Source organism: Malaclemys terrapin, chromosome 8, assembly GCF_027887155.1.
Source record: "Malaclemys terrapin pileata isolate rMalTer1 chromosome 8, rMalTer1.hap1, whole genome shotgun sequence".
Taxonomy (NCBI): Eukaryota; Metazoa; Chordata; order Testudines; family Emydidae; genus Malaclemys; species Malaclemys terrapin.
Genome location: NC_071512.1, coordinates 93,471,728 through 93,489,325, shown reverse-complemented (window position 1 = coordinate 93,489,325; position 17,598 = coordinate 93,471,728). Strand labels below are relative to the sequence as shown.

Genomic DNA, 17,598 nt, shown 5'->3' with positions numbered 1-17,598 from the left:
CCTGTGTGTGTGTGCCATGACTTCTCTTTCATCTCAATGATTACAGATTGGCAGAGACTTCTTTGCTGAAGTCCAACCCCCTCTACGCCCGGAATAGCTGTGTAGCCTAGAAAGTGGGTTGGGATAACTGAGGAGGCGACACCTGGAAAATGCACTGACTGAGCCCTGGCCAACATTTAAAGCTATTTCTCCCAAACTTGTCGAAATCTCAGGAGAAGGCAGCAAAAGTACCGCTGTGATGGCTCTGTAGCTGGAGGCTGAAACAGGCCCACATCCTCTGTGGCTCAGCACAGAAAAAGACATGCAATATATGCTGACCCGCTCAGTTACAGTGCCAAATGTTCTCTGCTATAGGTGAATCCCACCATTACCACTGCTTTCCTCTTGGGCACAGGGGAATGCAATTATGCCCCTCTGTGCTTGCAAGATGAATCAAGTACACTGTGTCCCTGTACCTATTGGGTTCCGGGAAGTTGGCGGGCATAAGCCTGCCCACTGCTAAAGGATCTCCCCCCAGCCTAAGGGGAGGATCCACAGGACCTGGAACTCAAATAATTACGGGGGACAACTAATGTAAAAACAGGGACAGGAGTGTGGTCAAAGGGTCAAAAGAAGAGAACCAGACGGGGACACCGAGCAGAGAACCCCGGACAGCGCCCACTGCTCCTCAAAGGTGTCAAGGGAGCCAGTGGACGCCGCCCAGAGGAACTCTGCCCGGATACGTGAACGGACAGAGGATCGGAAACAGGCCCCACAGTCACAGGAACCTCCATCGGCCAACCTCCTCTCCCTGGTTTTATAGATGGCTTGTTTAGCCAGTGCCAAGAGGAAGTTGACCAGGAGGTCCCGCGACTTTGTGGGGCCACGGATAGGGAGTGCATAAATGAGAAGGTGAGGGGAAAAGTGTAACCAAAAACGTAACATAATGTCGGTGAGGAGCCGGTGTAGGGGCTGCAACCTGGCACACTCTAAATAAACATGAGCCAGGGTCTCCCTCACGCCGCAGAAAGGACAGGTGTCCGGGACAGGGGTAAACCGCACCAAGTACACGCCCGTGCTCACGGCCCCATGAAGGAGCCGCCAGCTGATATCCCCGGCGGGCCTCGGGACCAGAGTGGAATAGAGGCTGGCCCACCGGGGCTTCTCACCCTCGACAGGTGGCAGGAGGTCCCGCCACTTTGTATCGGGGCGGGACACGAGGGTGAGGAAGTGAAGAGTGTGCAGCACGAGCGTGTATAGATGTTTCCTTGGCGCGGTCAGGAAACGAACCGGCTGCAAGTCATGCAGCCGGCTCACGGAAAAGGGGCGGGGGGGCCGGTTGGGTCCACGGGGCAGGGGCCCGATGAAAATGTCCGGAGGGCCAGGGGTGAAGGGTGGGCGGGGGGTGCCCTCGTGCAGGATCTGGTCGAGGCAAACCCGAGCAGCGGGCGGCAAAGCAGCCCTCACTTCCTGAAGTATGCGCTGGGGAGTACAAGGCCTGGAGAGTCCCATGCGCCGAGCGAGCGTCAGGGGATCCAGCCAGTCTCCCCGGTCATAGTCCAGGAGGTCTCCGACTCTAGTGACTTCTGCCAGGACCAACCTCTGGCGCACCGCGGGGGACTCCGCCACCTGCACACGAAGCTGGGGATTGTGTAGCAGGGGCTCCGCGAGGAGATCTACCCCCCCGGTGGCCGCCACGGACCTGGTCGCTGAGAACAGTTTCCAGGTCCGGAGGAGGTCCTGGTAGAATACCGGCAGCCCGGAGAGGTCTCGCGGAAGACCTCTCGGGTCGAGATAAAAGAGCTGCCGGTCGTATCGGAGCCCTCGGAAGCGGCGCAGGAAGGCGTGCGCCAATACGCTCCACGCCGGATTACCTGCACCATAAAGGAGCCTCTGCAGGGCCTGGAGGCGGAAGACATGGACCTGAGTGTGGAGGCACTTCAGGCCCTGCCCTCCCTCCTCCAGGGGCAGATGGAGGACCCCTGCAGAGACCCAGTGCAGTCCTGGCCAAAAGAACTCCAGAATCACCCTCCGGAGGTCGGCCAGGAAGCCCGGGGCCGGGACCAGGGTGTTGAGACGGTACCAGAGCATGGACAGGACTAGTTGATTGAGTACCAGTGCCCTCCCGCGAAGGGAGAGGCACCGGAGTAGTCCTGTCCATTTCCGGAGTCGCTCCGTCACCCTGCCCTGTAAACCTTGCCAGTTCTCCGGCGGGGACGGATGCGTGGCAGAAAGGTAAACGCCGAGATAGAGCAGCGGACCTGCGCTCCACCGGATGGCCTGAAGCGCGGGTGGGAGGGAGCTCGCCTGCCACCCAGCCCCTACCACCAGGCCAGAGCTCTTGACCCAGTTGACCCGGGCGGAGGAGGCCGCCGAGTACACGGTCTGGCAAGCCTCCACCCGCACCAAGTCGCCCGGGTCCTGGACCACGAGGAGCACATCGTCGGCATACGCCGACAGGACCAGCCGCAGCTCCGGTTCCCGAAGCACCAACCCCGTCAACCTCTTGCGGAGGAGACAGAGGAAGGGCTCGATTGCCAGAGCGTACAGCTGGCCCGAGAGGGGGCACCCCTGCCGTACTCCCCGCCCGAAGCTGACCGGCTCGGTCAGGGTCCAGTTGAGCTTGACCAGACACTCTGCGGAGGCGTACAGCACCTGGAGAAAACCCACAAACTGGGGTCCGAAGCCTAACGCCTGCAGAGTGCCCAGGAGATACCCGTGGTCCACCCTGTCGAATGCCTTCTCCTGATCCAGGGACAGGAGGGCGAACGACAGACCATCTCTACACCCAAGTTCCAGAAGATCCCGGACCAAGTAGAGGTTATCAAAAATGCTACGGCCCGGGACGGTGTAGGTCTGGTCTGGGTGGATCACGTCCTCCAGCACGGACCCCAGCCGCAGCGAGATGGCCTTGGCTATGATTTTGTAGTCCGTGCTGAGGAGCGAGACGGGACGCCAATTCCGTAAGTCACGGAGGTCCCCCTTCTTCGGCAATAAGGTGAGCACGGCTCGCCTGCACGAAAGAGGGAGGACCCCGCTCCGCAAGGCCTCGGCCCAGACGGTGACTAGGTCCGGGCCGAGGACGTCCCAGAACACGCGGTAGAACTCCACGGTCAGCCCGTCCATGCCCGGAGATTTATTGGTGGGCATGCGGCGGAGGGCTTCCGAGAACTCGGCCAGAGAGAGAGGCGACTCCAGCCGGTCCCGGTCACCCGCGCTGACCGTTGGGAGTCCGTCCCAGAGCACTCTGCAAGCGGTAGGGTCGGTCGGATCCGGGGAGAAAAGGTGTGCGTAGAAGGCCCTGGCCCTCTGGCACATCTCCACCGGATCCGTAAGGGGGGTGCCGTCCTCCGCTAGAAGGCAGGTGACGTGCTTCTTGGCCCCCCTCCTTTTCTCCAGGGCGTAGAAGAAGCGGGAGCCGCGATCCATCTCCCGAAGGAGGCGGATGCGGGATCGAACAAAAGCACCCTGGGCCCGATGATCGTCGAGGGCCCGGAGCTCCTCCCGCTTCTCCCGGCACGCTCCGCAAAGGGATGGATCCTCAGGGCTGGCGGCCAGACGCCTCTCTAGCTCCAAGACCTCCCGTTCCAACTGCTCTATCGCCGCATCCCTCCGTCGGCTGGCGCCCCGGGTGTAATCACGGCAGAAGAGCCGGGCGCGCACCTTTCCTAGGTCCCACCATCGCCGCGCCGAGGGAAAGGCACGCCGCTGCCCTCGCCAGACCAGCCAGAACTCCCGGAAGGACGCCACGAAGCCCACATCCTCCAACAAGCTATTGTTAAAGTGCCAATAGGCCGGCCCCGGCCTCTCCCCACATAGAGAGGCCGTCACGGTGACTAAATGGTGATCAGAAAAGGGGGCCGGCCGCACATCGGAGGAGTGGGCCCGTGAGAGATGGAGATGTGACAAGTAAATGCGGTCCAACCGGGAGTGGCACGACCAATGGGCTTCCACCCGGACGTAGGTGAACGTGGAGACGTCGTCCGGGTGGTGGTCGCGCCAGACGTCCACCAGGGAATGACGTTCTACAATCTCCCGGAGGACGTCCGCTGCGGCCGGGCACTGCTCGGTCCCCGAGCGGTCCCGCTCCTCGAGGGTAGCGTTGAAGTCCCCGCCCAGAACCAAGCACTCACGAGGATCCAAGGTGCCGAGGAAGGCGGATGCCTGCTGATAGAAAGGCAGCCGCTCCGGGCCCGATGTCGGGGCATAGACGTTGACAAGATTGACCACAAGCCCCTCCATATGGACCCGGAGGTGCAGCAGGCGGCCCGGCACAACCTCGGCAACCCCCAGCACCTCGGGCCGTAGGTCGGGAGAGAACAGGGTAGCCACTCCAGCCGTACGAGCTGTGAGATGGCTAAAATAGACCCTGTCTCCCCACTCCAGCCACCAGCTGTCTTCGGCAGCCGGATCCGTGTGGGTCTCCTGCAGGAAAACCACAGAGTACCCCCCTTCCCGAAGGAAGGAGAGCACCTGGCACCTGCGGAGACCCACCCTACAGCCCCGGGTGTTCAATGTTGCAAAAGAGATAGGTGGCATGAGGAGGGCTGGGGGGGATCCTTGCTGGCAGGGATGCTCGCGGCCCCCATTGGGCCGCGCAGCAAACCGTGACCCACTCCGAAGGTGAGCAAGGAGTCACGGAAGCTGCGGACCCGCTGGTAAGCCGCAGCGCCCTGCTTCCCGGTCCTTTTACCCTCCCCCATGAGGGCCCTCGCGGCCCGGAGGATCTGGTGGAAATCCCCCCATCGCTGGAGAGCGAGCGGCACCTTATTGCGGGAGCCACGCACATCTTCTAAAAACTCCCGCAGCTCTTCTCGCAGCATATGGGGGGGTGGGGTCACTGGCTGAAGATCATCCCCCATTGGGGCCCCTGGCTCGGCCCCGTGGCCCACTGAGACGGGCAGGCAAGGGGCGGACCCTCGACGTGGCGCCCGATGGACCGGCGCCACACGGTCCACCTCAGACCCCGGCTTAATGGGGGGCGGCGGCGGAGGGAGAAGAGCAGCCCCTAGTGGGTCGGGACTGGGGAACACAAAGGCCGCTCCCTGGGGATCACCCTCTGGGAAACAGAAAGAGACATCCCCAGAGGCGGCAATGGCATCGTGGGAGGTGGAGGGGACAGGGCTGGGGTCAGGAGTAGGGGTAGGGCCGGGGGCAGGAGTACGGTCAGGAAGAGGGACAGAGGCGGGATCCTGGGCCCCAGGAGCTGGACAGCTGGAAGGTAGCTCCTCTCGGTCGGGCCCAGGGGTCTGAGGGTTAGGGAGGGGGTCCCCAGGGATGCCGGGCTCAGGCTCTACGGCAGATGGAACAGCCACGGCAGCAGGTGGTGAACAATCTGCAATGGGGCCCCCACTCGGGAAGGAACTCAGTTGCCCCACACCAACAAGGGATACCCCTGGTAACTCGAGTCCCGGCCGCGAGGCACCGGCCGTCGCCTGAAGAGGCTTGGCGGCCGTCAGCGATGTGTCACCCGCAGCCGGGCAGGGCAAGGAGTCCAGGGGTTCCTCGAAGGCAGGAGCAGCGGTCAGGGGAACAGGAGACGCAGAAGGGGGGGTTGAGGTGAGAGCGGCTAGATCAAGGCCCGCTGGCAGAGGGTCGTCCTCCCCCTGGGTGACCGGGGTCAGACCCAGGGCCTCGATCTCCTCATAGATAGAGGGCAGCTCACCTCCCACCACCCCGGGATCATCCCCGCTAACACCCGAGGCGACGCTTGCCTCGAGCATCGCAGAGGGTATAGGTGGTAAGGGGGTAGGAGGGGCCGCAACGTGGGCCTCCGCGAGGAAGGACCGCGGAGAATGGATGGCGGCATCCTCCGGTGCTGCCACAGCTTCCCCAACCGGCAACGGTAGATGTAATGCGCCCGCTGGCAAAGCGGAAGGCTCAGCAGCGGAGCCCCCCTTCCTGGTTTTCCGGGGGGCCTCCGCACCGGATGGCAGGAGTGGAGCTCGAGCCTTCCGCTTGCCCCGCTTTCCCTGTACTAGGGTCCAGCCCTCCATGGCATCGTCTGCGGGCTGGGTGACAGGGATCGGGTCGGGGGGCAGAGATGACGGCTTGAGGACCTGAGGAGGTAACAATGGGGTAGTAGGAGGGGGGGCAGAATCCCCCTGGGGAGGGCCCTCTCTCGCGCCCGGCAATACCCCCACCGCACCCTCCTCTACAGGCCCCGCCACAGTGCACATAGCAGAGACGGGGCTCTCTCGCTCATCTGGGCATGGTGGGGGAGATACCCCTTGAGCCCGAGCGGGAGCAGTGGTGGTCCGAGAAGGAGGAGGGGCGGCTCCGGGTACCGGGCAACTAGGAGCGCCAGCAATGGTGGGGCTGGCACTCTGCCGGGGCTCGGGGGTCCCGGACGCTCCTCCGTGCCGGGCCAAGGGGCAGTCCCTCCGGACGTGCCCTATCGCCCGGCAGAGGTAGCACCGGGCCTCCCCCGTAGAATAGTACACCCGGCAATGGGTCCCCCGATAGGGGACCAAGAAAGACCCCTCAAGCGCCTCTCCAGCACGTGCCGCCGGCGGCAGTTGGAGCTGCACGTGCCGGCGGAACGAGAGGACGTGACGGAGGGCGGGGTCCTTGCAGCCTAGCGAGAGAGGGCGAACGATGGAAATAGGTTTCCCCAAGGTGGAAAGGGCGGGCAGCAGGGCGACATTGGGAAGGTAAGGAGGAACAGAGGTAAGGACCACACGGACACCCAGGTCTTCTAGCGGCTCCGGGGGGACGAATACGCCCCCCACCGCCAGGCCTTTCTCCACCGCCTCTTGGACGGCGGCCTCCGAGGCAAGGAAAAAGACAACCTTGCCATACATTTTGGAGGCCGCCACGATGGCCGCGGGCCCCACCACCCTCGCCAACGCCCGCACGTAGGTCTCCACGTGCGGCGAGGCGGGCACCTGGAGGCAACGGATGCCATGCCTCCTAGTCTAGGTGGGGAAGGGGCCCAGGCCACTATAGTTGGAAGCGGAGGCGGTGGATGGGCGAGATGGCATACCGGTGGCCGCTGCCACCTGGGCATACGCCCTAGGGGCTGGGGGAGGGGCACCCGCAGAGCTGGTGGAGGGAGCAGCGGGAAGGATTGTTGCGGTCGGTGGCAGGGCCGCGGCAGTGGAGGCAGTCCCTGCCATGGAGGGCCCAGTCTTTTTAGCGGGGCCCTTTCCCTTTTTCTTGCCCTGGCCTTTCCTGCTGGCTGGGGCAGCTCCCCCATAATTGGAGGGAGCTAGGGACGTGGCAGCAGCGGAGGTCACCCCGTCGCCTGCCGCTGCCAATGCCGCAGTGGTGGCAGGTGGCTCGGCAGCGGAAGTTGAGGTAGAGGCTAAGGGGACAGGCGGGGGAGGGGTGGCGGGGCCTACTTGGGGGGGCTCGCCCGCCGTGTTCCCCTCCATATTAAGCAGGGAGGGAGGGAAAAACACACTGGAGAAAAAAAAAAGGGGGGGGGGGGCGGCTAAAGGAAAGGCAGGTCAACCACTCCTCCTCGCTAGGCTGCAGGCAGGGAGGAGGGCACCGAAACGCAGGGAGATGCGGGAGTATCAAGGGCTGAGGGGGGACAGTCACCGACACCGGCTCCTCTAGTTACACTAGGGGAGGGAAGGTCACAATAACAGAAGGGGGTGCAGTGAATAACCAAAATGTGATGGGGGGGCACAAGCGCACGGGAGGGGGCATGGGCACACGAGGGGAGGGGTCAATCAGGGCAAGGGGGGCGCAAGGGAGCAACGAGGCTGGGAATGGGGCAGAGGAACCAAAGGGCTAACCGCAGGGCTGGGGTGGGACAACGAAACCAAACTACAGAGGGAAAAGGGCGGGGCAGGCAAACAAACTGAAGCTGGGGAAGGGCAAAAGGCTACAGAGGGCAAAGGGGGTAGGCAGCAAAGGGCAAAGCTGGGGGGCCTGTTGCAAAAGGGGAATGGGTCAGTCCAAGGGGGGGTAGGTGCGCCCACGAGCGCTTGCGAAAAGTCAATGTGCGGGCCGCCTGCCCGCCGCTGCAGGCCCAAACGCTGTCAGTAGGGCGTGGCAGGCCAGGAAAGCAGCAGAGTCCCAGAGGCAGGAGCGGAGACAGATGGAAAATGGGCTGTGGGGTTGGTGGTGGAGGGGGCAACGGTGGTGGTGGGGGTTTGGGGGGGGGGGGGGGACACACACAGATGGACCAGGGGGCAGGCTCCACGCCACACCCCCTGTGTCCCCACAAACACAGTCTAGACCCCCACCACTAGAGCACAGTTCGAAAATTACTCAGTCCAAATCAGCCCCCTCCACAGTGGTCTCCAGAGTCTCAAGCGCTCCCCCAGCAGCCGATGGACCGCGCAGTCCTCTTCCTCCACCTCCAGGCTCCAGCAGCTCCCCAGGACACGCACAGCACCCGCGGCAGCAGCAGCTCCAGCAACCCTGGCAGCCAGGCAGGAAGGACCCCCACAGGTGGTAGTGCTGATGGTGAAGGGGGGGGGGTCTTAGTTTCTCCCTCCAGAGATGGTGGGGAGGGGGGGTTGGCCGGCAAGGCCCCCCCACCCCTGACTCAGCAGCAGTGGTAGCAGCAGCAGTCTAGGGAGGGAGCTCTAGCCAGCAGCAGCCCAGGGAGTAAGGGAGAGCTCCAACTAGCAAGGCAGGTGGAGAGAAGAAGGAGAAGGAGGGAGAGCTCCAGCCAGGAGGGCAGCCACAGAGGACACTGAGCACGCTCTGTAGAGGGGTGGGTACTCCGCTCCAGCCCTGAGGGGTTTAAAACAGTCCTGGAGGAGGGCTGTGGAAGGACAAGATGCCTGGGCTGATTGGGAGGAAGCAGGCTCAGCTGGGGCCACGCCCCAATCAGGGCCCAGCTGGCCCTATAAAGGCTTGAGCCAGGAGCTCAAGCAGACAGTTCCTCTCTGTGTTCAGAGAGAGAGAGAGAGAGAAAAAAGAAAAGAAAAGAAAAGAAAAGAAAAGAAAAAGAAAAAGGGGGGAAAAAAAAAAAAAAAAAAAAAGGGCCTGGCTGCAGGGAACTTAACCAGGTATCTGGTGTAGAGCAGGGCTGGGGAAAGGCCAAGGGAGCTCTGGCCTAGGAAAGGCCTGGTAAAGCCTATTAGGTATTGGGTTGCAGGGGGCAGCCCACGGGTAGCCAGAGGCAGCAAGTCCAAACCCCTTTGCATGTGATGAGTGGCTTATATGCTCCAGTCTGCCCCAGTGAATGGGGGCTAGATGAGGCCTGGCAGTAGCCAAGACTGAGGTGAAGTGGGGATAGTGGGTGGGTGTTCCCCTGGGTGGGGAGACCCTGAGACTGAGGGGTTACTGCCAAGGGGGCAGCACCCCAGAGAAAGGGGCACTGAGTCCTGGGGGAGGACATGGGGGGGCCAGCAGTAAGGTGGATCACCAGCCTGCAGAGTGTGCTCCTGGCTGGAAAATGGGCAAATTCCCAAGGATGACCAACAGGAGGTGCTGCAGGGGTGAGTCCACCCCCTTACAGACCCATTTGCTTTTTTTTTTTATGTTCCTAGACAAGCGGTCGTCTGTGCGCGCCCCCCCCCCCCCCAAACAAAGGGTAACGTTAAAACATAAGATAGCTTTATTTACAAACAGTAGCAAAGGGACTGAGACAACATATGGAAAAACATGGGTTAAAAAAAGGAACATCCCTAAAAACAAAACTGGGCCAAATCCTGGGCCTTAAGTTGTTCACAGTGCTCCACCCTGCAACCCATTAGAAACCTTCCCATAACCTTCGAAGGAGATGGAACACTCCCACCAGAAACTGAGCTGGTCAAAGTGTTTCAAATTTTGAAACCTTGACCAAAAAAAAAATTTGTCAAAAGAATGTCACCCAGCTCTTTGCAATACCCTCTCTCAGGAGCCCACCCCGTTAGCCAAAGGCAATGCTCAGCTTGCCCAGCCTCAAGTCAACCCCCAAATATCTTCCAACGTTTTTTCAAACACAGCAGGCTTTGTGGTGTAAATCAGCAGAGGCATAGCTAATTGAGCTAGCTCTGACTTAACTCTTAGGTAAGCTACCATAGGGTGTGATGGGCTGTTCAGGCTCCATCTGCTGGAAAGAACCTTTCTGAGCAGGGACTTAACAGGGTCTGCTCTCATTGTTGGGATTGCCAAGGAACTCGGCAATGGCGGAGTGCAATGGGGCTGACAGCAGGAGGAAGGAGGGAGGAAAATCTATTAAAAGGAAAAGGCTAGAACAACCCGGCCTAGTGTGGAGAGCAGATGTTTCCTCGGCCCAGAGAATGGGGGTAAGGTTAGCTAGAGGAAGCACTATTTTACCTTAAAAATAACTTGGACCATAGAAAACTGTTTTTATGCACTCTGGCTGCAAGAAGTCATTTGCTTCATATTTGACTTTACTACAGGAGGCTTTGTTTTCATTTCCAGAAGCTGAAAGTTGAATGTAGACCAGCCAGCTCCTGCTGGGGACTGACAGACAGCCTATTCTCTTCCACAAGGATCTATCGTCCTTGTGTTAGTTTTTCCCCTATCCACTGGGTTGTTAGTATTAATAGAAAAGTTTGGAATGTACTAATATGAGTCTTAGACATGGAAAATATTGTGCATCTATAGCTGATGAGACTTAAAAGCATGTCTTATGTTGCAGATGATCCTGGCTTTAAACCTGATCCCTTACTTGTTGCATGTTCTGTGTAATTCCTCAGGCAACACAGAGCAGAGCTCTTCATTGCAGGGCTGGTATGAAAGACTAGAGGCTACAGTTATCTAGGACTTGGAATGCAATGGGGAGAGGAAAACAAATCTTTCCAGAGATTTACAGATCTAAATATTGTTTCTAGATGGAAAGTTTAGCCAGAGGAACAAATTTACCTTCAACTGTGAAGCCACAGATGATGTCTAGATATGTTCCTAAATGTTGCACCTCTGGCAGTGTGGTGGCTTCTTTAAACTTGACACCATCATGTAACAACCCATTCTATTCTGATGTAGTTCTTAGTTCTGTTATTCTTTATAGGTTCAGCACTTGCATGATAATGACCTGGGTGTTTGGGAATTCTTGCAGTGGTAGGAGGGCAAAAATGGAGATTTGTCCCAGTTTCAAGCAAGGGCCAGTTACACTACAATTGTGGTGTTGCCTGGCTACACTAGTTTGCATGAGTGCAGCTATGGCGGTTGAAATAATCAGTACTGACAAGGCCTTAGCTAGGTAATTCAGTGCAGTACAAGCCTGCATGGAGGGTAGGAGAAGGGATGAAACATAATAAAACAAAAGGGGACATTGCTATAACCATGAGATGGTGCTTCTTTGAAGGATTCTCCACTACTATCATTCTAATCTTCCAACTGTCCAAACAAAGACCTAGCTAAGTACTTCTGTCCAACAAACTAGAATCCTCTTCTCACAACAGAGAAAAGTGATCAGACTAAGAGGAAAAAAAATGAACCTAAGTCTAGAAGCCAGAAATTGTGAAGTGTTTGGGATGATTTATAAAATCAATGGAATCATGATATCTGAGCCCCCAGCAGGAGTACAAAACAGTGAAGGAATGTCCTATAGCAGTTAGGCTAAAAAGGCTGTAATACTCCAAAGATCATCAGAAAAAGCTTTCCTGACACAAGCCTCTGATTCAAAGACTCTTGTGGTGGTATAGAATAAAATGAACAACAGTGGTAAAGCTTTTAACTGGAATGACAAATCAAGAATTAGTTCTGCCGTAATCATCTGACGCTAACATCATACTTAGTTTATCTGGAATTCTTAGACAAATATTCCACAACTTTGTCACAGGACAGTCACATGACTTAAAGTACACTTTTTCCTAGTAACACTCTTTCTGATCTTATTCTTCACTCCATAATTACTGTGAACATATGTGATATCAGAAAAATACAGAATATGCCAAAAGAGGGGGGCAAATCCCCTAGGAGCCCGTTTTTAAAGAAAAACAAAACTAGTCTTGTTTTTTAAGTACTATCGCTAACTAGAAAGTGAGCTGCAAGCAAAACCAAACTTAATTGCACTTTATATATGATGAAGAATCAGTAAAGACTGTCTCCATCTTCTCTCCCCCCCCAACCCCATCCTCCCACAAAGCTTCCTGATTGCGTGGGGTTTTTACACTGGAAATACCAGGTCCTTGGCAATGATATCAAAGTTAACTGAGCTGCAGATCCTCTTACTTCTCACAACAGAGAAGGGAGGTTGGAAAAGAGGATGCGGAGTCTTGCTATTATTCTATCTACTCATGTTTACTGGCATGACCAGTTAAATCAAATCAGTTACTTATATCAAAGTATAAATAGAATTGAGTAGCTGTCCAGGACAGATGTTAACAATGAGTTTCTAATCATGTCTACTTGCTGGTGTTACTCTCTTCTAAACTAGAAGCAGGCTGCTAAATACTATGAAGACCATACATCATCTTTCACTTCTCCCTAAAACATGCTGTTTTTACTCGCATTTTAATATGAGATCTTATTTTGTCAAGTAGTTTGAGGAAGTATCTTTCCCATAGTTCTCTATATTTTGAACTGTGGAATAAAAAATGTCTGTTTCTCTCTCCCATCAAGATTGTTACTCTTTCTGGCTTTCCAGTTCTTTTGTCTTGTTTATGATCCTTAATCCTGTATTTGGTGATGCTCTGCCTAGAGTATTTCACGGTAGAAAGACAGCCTTACAGTAAAGAAAACTTGCAGATCTATAACAATCAAGCTGCTTCTCTTTGAGCAGTTCAGAGAATTCTGTTCAATGTTTCTGTTTTAAAAAGGAGTTTGAGCATTGTTCATTTCTCAGTTGGATTATTGGTAGCATGGCTTTGAGCATCAGTGAATGTTATTCCACTCCCAGATCTGAAGTTTGTGTATTGGTCTTCTAAGCTTTGTCTACATTGGGGATAATTTCTGGAAGATTTTTCTGCAGGGAATATAACTGGTTCTAAACCTGATAAGAATCTGAGGAAAACTGCTCTGGGATAGGAGTGTGTCTTGATTAAGATGATACCAGAACTACATATCTTGTGGGTTTTTTCTGTTGGTTAGCAGAGGAATAACCCTGTTCTAATACTACCAATATAGTAAAACCGATAGATTTCTACAAAGGCAAACAACTGTCTCACCCTTCATCCCTGAGCTGCAGCGGGAGGAGCTGCGGCCCAAGTTACATTCCTGTAAGGGGTTCCCCCAATGAACTTATCAAGATCCTCCACCAAAGAGGGAAATTATTTCTCATATGAACTTACACCAGGAGGAAGCAACAACTGAAAGGTTCCTCTTTTGTCTTGAGGTCCACCTTTAGTGATGAACTGTTCTCCTTGCCCTTATTCCATTGACCAGTCAGTCATTTTTCTGAACTCTCTCTAGAATGGTGTACACTCAAACACGTTTGAAAGCCAAAAGTTAAACAGGTGCAAAAGTCCCAGCACCTACTGTATCTCTTTAGGGACTGGGGGGCTGAGGTTGGGGAGAGGGAGTGCTGATGCTTTCACTAATGGTACCTTGCACTTCAGCCTCTTCTAGTTTGCTGCATTTGTGATACCAGCTATAAAGCTATTTAATGTGAAGATGACATTACCATGTCCACTGCATTTGGTGGCTGGTCCTGTGCCCACTGAAGCCAATGAGGGCTCTGATATTGGTTTCAATAGGTGCAGGATCAGACCATCTCAGCATGTGAATTATTTGGGCTAAGAACAACCCTCAATCTCTACTGGACCTAAGCAGACTATGGGCCAGAGACTTACATGCCATCTTGGCAGTATAAGGGGGCATTAAAGTGGGTTAAATGTAAATTTACTCACTTTAAGGCCCCTTTATATTGCCTGAGGTGTAAAGGGGGGCTTCAATATGAATGAGATACTGGCCCTGAATGTAACAGATGGAAGAAAGTGTAATAATATCAAAGAAGGAAGATAACTAGCACAACCTGCTAACATACAGGAGGTCAGAATCCAGGATTCCAGCTTTTTAGACGGAATGCTGAGCCCCTGAAGAAGGTTGCTTCATGCTTTAAAACCCTTCTGGGTCCCAGCAAGAACAATGCGCTTAAGAGACTCTGTACTAAGGCCTTGCCTAAACTAAAAACTTGTACCATTTCACTGGTATCGCTCAAGTGATACAAGTGTGGATGGAATTATATTGGTATAAAGGTGCTTTATACCAAAATAGCTATTCCCACATGAGGAGGCAAGTAACTAAACTGTTACAGAAGTACCTTTGTATCAGTGTAACAGCATCCACAGTAGAGTTTATACTGACATAACTATACTTTTGTATAAAATCACATGCCTAACTGATCTACATATACTGGTACAAGTTCAAATGAAGACCAGGCATTAACTAACCCACCTCAGCCGGGAAAGTCAGCTCAACACTGAGGTCTTTTTAGGTAGGATGAGGGAGGAATAGTACATACATAATAGTCAAAGTGCAGGCCAAGAATTTTGCATCTTTGTGAACACTTCCAGTAAGAGAATGTTGCACTGCAGTGGTAAGATTGACATTTTATAATAGAGATATTGAGAAGTGTTGTGAAACAGCTGCAACAGTCTAGCACCGCTGCTGTTGCTCATAGTAAAATAACCGAATAGTGATGAATGTATACCACTGATGGGACTACTGTTCTGCATACACTTCTGAGGTAGACCATGTTGGTTGGGGGAAATAGTAAACAATGTATCAGTGCTATGATGACTAGGAAGCACAGAATTACCTGGAGAATATTTCAGAAAAAGTAATAACTAAAGTCTATATGCTTCCTCACTCAGAAAATTCTTCCCTAAAACTACTCTAAATCCAACCCTGAATCCTGCACACACACCGGCAGGTAATCCTACAAATTGTATTCTGCTTTAATATTAACCAAAGTGTGTGCTAGCTACATAAACATACTCGCTACAGGCCAAATTTAGTACTGTGTGACTAGCTCTAGGAGTAAGGCAAACAGGATGTCAATGTGTGAAAAATGTAACACGGATATTCTACTTCAAACAATGGCATGAAGATTAAAACAAGAGAAGGCTTCCGACAGCCACAGGGAAAAGCCCTAGGAACCTACAAGTGCAAGCAGCTTGCTTGTGGCCAGAGTTCAGATTCTAGGACTCCACCACAGCACTGTTTTGAGGAGCAATTTGTGTATTAGTATAAGTACAAAAATATGTTCCCTTGCTTCAGAATTCCTAAATACTGCTCTACCAGAATAACTGGACATAGGGCTTATCCAGTCACATCCATTAACAGTAGTTTTGCTCGGCCTTCTGGCTAAGAGAGGTGAAAACATTATTAACCTGTTCATGTGCAGGTAAAATTCACATATACAGTAAATCACATACTCCATGTCAGGAGTTCCATAACTCTTCTCTGCAACTGTCAGAAGGGAAACATCTGTACCTGCACAGTGTCATTTGGTTGCTTTTAAACACAACAAATGACTACAGCACTGCAAGGTATACAAAGATGGTATTATAGCAACTTTTCCCCCTTCCTATATTGTGAGGTTAACATCTGTAACACTGGTTGGGAAACTTGAAAGCTACTCCACTAGAGCCAGACAGACGTCACAAAGGGAGGGTGGCAAACTATTGTGTAGACTCTTCACTGAAGCTGCAGAACTCACAAATTCTTACTCCTGACTTTCCTAGAACTCCTATCTCTCATGCAGCTGTACTCATGACAGCAAGCTAGAACCAGGAAAAGTGCCCTGATGGCAAAACCAGCTCCTGCCTAGGGTCCCGATTTTATAGGGACAGTCCTGATTTTTGGGTCTTTTTCTTATATAGGCTCCTGTTACCCCCCCACCCGCATCCCGATTTTTCACACTTGCTGTCTGGTCACCCTACTCCTGCCACACCACGTGATGGGAAGAGGTATGGTGAAATTCTTGGGCCATCAATTTTTCATATCAACTTTTAATACATTCTAATAAATCTGAAGCCCCTCTTCTCTCCTGCCTATTCCCTAAGAAGGAAAGAGCACAGAGCTGCATTCTCTCCTGGAACCCCTGCAATGGGAGGGACAGCACTCTCCCCTCCCCCACCTCTTCCCATGAATCACTGCAGCTTTCCCATTCAGAAAACTGAAAGTGACATTCAGTTCCTGGCTGCCCAGAGCCATCTGAATAGCAGCAGTGAAATTTACCCTGGTCTAGATAATTTCACTCTGCTTCTTGGGAAAGGATGGAGCAGCCACAGAGACCCTTAACCAATCTGGTATCAGGCTCTCAAAAACAGCACTGCATCAGTTCACATTTGGAAGCGCTTATGGCTGGAAATGTAACTTTTAAAAAGGCTGTAGGAAGTTGCTAATGGAATTCTTTTAAATTCTGCTCTGTTTAAAAAAAAAAAAAAAAATTCATATTACAAATGTTATATACAGCTTAGTGTTTGCACAGGCAGGGCTGGCTCCAGGCACCCAAGCACATGCTTCGGGCGGCGGGGGGAGCGCGGCGCGGCATTCCGCCGGAGGGGGGCGCTCCGGTGGCGCAGCGCTGGGGGGGGTGGGCTCCGGTTGCGCGGGGCTCGGCGAGGGGGCAGCATGGGCACGGCGCTAGAGCGGGGTTCCGGCGGCACTCGGCGGGGGGGGGGGGCGGCGCGGCACTCGGCGGGGGGGGCGGCGCAGGGGGGTTCTGGCACGCGGCGCTCGGTGGGGGTGTGGCGCGGGTGCGGCGCTCGGTGGGGGTTCCGGTGGCGCACGGCAGGGGGTGGGGGCGGGCTCCGGCGGCGCGGCGCTGGGGGGGGGCGGCGTGGGGCTCGGCGCTCAGAGGGCGGGTTCCGGGTTCTGGCAGCGCTCGGCGCGGGGGGGGGGGTGTGGCACTCGGCGGGGGGACTCGGGGGCGGCGTTTTTTTTTTTTTTTTTGATGCTTGGGGCAGCAAAAAAGCTAGAGCCGGCCCTGTGCACAGGTCTCTAGACAAACAAACTAGCTGGCTTATGACAGCATGTATGAGGAAGGGAGCTGTAGCTCCCATTTTACAGATGGGACTGAGGCAGAGGTTAAGTGACTCTCCCAAGGTATCTGTGCTGAGCTGGTGCTAGAACTCCATGGGATTCCAGACCCATGCGCCTTCCAGTAGATGAATCTGTGACACATACATTTGGTCAGTAGAGGAAGAATTATATTCCAGTAGTTTTAAATTCTTGATACAATGTCTGAGTAATATTTTATACTAGTACAACCTTAGCATTGTACCCATATATCTAGACAGCACACAGGGAACAGCTCTAATTTTTCACCTGGTACAAAAGCATAGGTGAAATGCACAGTGCAGAATGCTGTTAGCAAGACCTGCCTGCTGTGTATTTAACGTAAGGCGTTTTAATGAAACGCTGAATTGAGGTGACACCATGTACACATATATAAATACACAATAACAACTGAGGATGGAGCTTAGGCCGGGGATCTCCTTCCCCCACCCCCTTTTGTGGCAGAATGAGGAAACACAATCTCCACCGCAACCCCAGAATTGCTTTTGTTGTTTTGATTAGAGCAAATCCGTGGCCACCTTGGGCCAAGCGGCACGGCAGCCTTCTCTTTCCGAAAGGATCTTACCTGCTACCAGCGGGGGTCAAAAAGCCAGGAGCAAAAAATTACGCTGGACATCACCCCGCTGCACTGACAGCGCCGGCCAGGGGGGCGTTGGGAAACCTGTCAGCCTGCATAATGGGAATGTGGCGGACCCTGGGTTTCTCCAGCATCCAACGTACGTAAACAAACCTCCC

At 54.2% G+C, this 17,598-nt stretch overlaps 1 protein-coding gene across 5 annotated transcripts in view; it reads right to left on the bottom strand.

Annotated features, from left to right (window-relative positions):
- Positions 1–17,598, bottom strand: part of DOCK7 (dedicator of cytokinesis 7) — a 172,089-nt gene that overhangs the window by 154,083 nt on the left and 408 nt on the right. The window lies entirely within an intron of this gene.